Source organism: Aplysia californica, unplaced genomic scaffold (assembly GCF_000002075.1).
Source record: "Aplysia californica isolate F4 #8 unplaced genomic scaffold, AplCal3.0 scaffold00247, whole genome shotgun sequence".
Classification (NCBI taxonomy): domain Eukaryota; kingdom Metazoa; phylum Mollusca; class Gastropoda; order Aplysiida; family Aplysiidae; genus Aplysia; species Aplysia californica.
Window position 1 is genome coordinate 415,303 of NW_004797517.1, and position 2,985 is coordinate 418,287.

Below are 2,985 nucleotides of genomic sequence, written 5' to 3' on the forward strand. Positions count from 1 at the left end.
TGAAGACACATGTGTCAGTTTTTATCATTCTTTTTGTGACAAGAAATCTTTCTTTTTCTCTCTCTCTCTCTCTCTCTCTCTCTCTCTCTCTCTCTCTCTGTTCTAGCCACCTCATACTTTTGGTGTTTCTTTATAAGAATTCCTCCCGAGTCTCGAACCCTCGAATGCAACCTCACGATTACTAGTCCGGTAGAATAACCACTCGACTTCCGACGCTACGAAAATATGCATGAATTCTTTTTGTTACTGCTGATGCCATCATTGCTATTGTCCCTTTGCTATATGTTCCTGTTCTTTTGTCCGGGGGTGTGCGATTGTCTTGCTGTATTATAGCTGTTGTAGCGGACACATACGCCCGATCACAAGCAGCAGATCACGAACATATTTAATAGCTGAGCACCATACCAAATGAGATACAGGCACGCCCTGGTATTATCTTTGTTTTAATGATAATTTTAATAGTTTAATCAATATGATTCTTTTTAAACACTATTTTGGTATGGTGCTCGACTATGGTGCAGATAGCACCGGTTTGAATCATTTATGGGATCTCTTTAAATATGGTGAAAATGGTTAAATGGTATATGTTTAACGTCCCTATCAACACTATTAGGCTATTTAAGAGGGGAAAACATCCACTGGTAAAGCTTTATATAAGACGCAACAAATAGGACGGTTGTCATGTTTGTCTCCATGTAAGTCTTCCCATGGCTCATAAATGCTGTGAAAAATTGTGGCCATTTTAATACCCCCCCCCCCCCTTGCCCATGCACACAAACATACAACCGTACTTAATGTGTATATGACTGGGATGTATTGGGAAATTTGAAAATCGCTGAAATAAGGTTTATTTTCTTTTGTCAGAGCGATTTACTTTCATTACTACAAATGTTTTAATCGACTTGGAGCTGATCGTTGATTTCAGTTGAGTTTAGTATAGTAAGAGTGTTATGGTGCTCATAACTACATAAGTTATATGAGCGCGCGAAACACAAGTTGGGTGCATTCACAAAACCGTTCACAGTATGGCTTGATTTTGTTCAATGGTCAAGTTAAAAGGTTAGAAATTTCACTTTTTAAACAACAGTTTATAGTTCATTAAAAAAAATTATATCTACAACTTTGAGCAAAAGCCAATGGCCTTTATAAAATCGAGAATTCTGTTGGAATCAACGACCGAGAACAGATCTTTCAATTTTGTGCATGTAAAATATTTCCTTTGGGTCTCTCCAAAGTCTATGTGACTAATGTGAAATCTGTGTCGCATCCGACACAGAAAGATTTTTTATCTCCTTGAAGGAGGTACTTATGTGTCAGGGAGGTGTATCCGATGGGCAATCGAGTAAACACACCTTCCGCTCTTCTGGAGAGGCCCGATGGTTTTCGTGGGCCTAGTTAGGGCATGACACTGGGCCATCATCATCCTCATCATCATCCTCATCATCATCATCATCATCATCATCATCATCATCAACATCATCATCATCATCATCATCATCATTATTATTATTATTATTATTATTATTATTATTATTATTATTATTATTATTATTATTATTATTATTATTGTAATCATTATTATTATTATCGTGGTTTCTTTATTAAAGTTATTATTGTTATTGTTGTTTTTGTTATGTTGTTATTGTTATTACCATTATTCTAATTATTCTAATTGTTTATTTTTAAAAATATTATTATTATCATCATCATTGTTATTATTTTTACTATTATCATCATTATTATCTAGATGTATTTACAAATTGGTGTGATAACTACTTCCTTTTACTTAATGTAAAAAAAGACGAAGGAATTAATAATAGACTTTAGAGTAAAATAAGCAACCAATTGCAGCCTCTGTTTATTAAAGATGAGGGGTGTAACAATCGATAACAAACTTGACTGGCATCCCTAAGCTGCTCTTGTATATAAAAACGTAAATCAAAGAATGTTTCATTTAAGGAAATTAAGAAGTTTCCGAACTGATTATAAGATTATGTCCCTTTTGTACCATTCTATGATTGGAAGTGTGCTATTAGTTTGTGTTTTGCTGCTGAGGTGGAAGATAAAGCTGAAAGATAAAAAAAAATTTGACAGAACCATTAAGAAAGCCAGCAAGATCCCTGGATATGATTTTACTAGAATTGATGAAATGCATAACACCACAGGTATGAAAAAGACAAAAAGCAGTAGATCTATAAACGACCCACCACACCGCCTTTCCACACAAATTGTAAGATCACACAGCGGCAGATATATACATCAAACGCAAAGAAAGAAAGATAGAAAAGAAGTTTTTATCATCTAGCATAGGACTTTGTCAGAATGAGCATAGAAGTGTGTTGCCATTTGGAGTATGTATCTGTATATCCAAAGGTCTTGTAATTGAATTCCTGCATGTGGTTGAATGATGCATCTGATGTCAATGTACATTTTTTCAGCTTTACTTCTCTTTTCATATTGAATTTTAATGAGAGTGATATATAATTTAGATTTTGTTTATGTATACCTGCATGTGTTTTTACGGTCCTGTACAGCCAATGAAAATGCCCGTCTGGGATAATAAAGTATTATTTTATCATATCATTATCAATAATATTATTATTATTATTATTATTATTATTATTATTATTATTATTATTATTATTATTATTATTATTATCATCATCATTATTATCATTATTATTATTATTGTTACTATTATTATCATTATCATTATTATTATCATTACTATTATTATTATTATTATTGTTGTTATCATTATCATTAATAGTATTATTATTTTTATCCTTATTATTATTATCACTATTATCACTACTGTTATTTTTATAAGCAGCAGCAGCAACACTGGTAGTAGTAGTAGTAGTAGTAGTAGTAGTAGTAGTAGTAGTAGTAGTAGTAGTAGTAGTAGTAGTAGTAGTAGTAGTAGTAGTAGTAGTAGTAGTAGTAGTAGTAGTAGTAGTAGTAGTAGTAGTAGTAGTAGTAGTA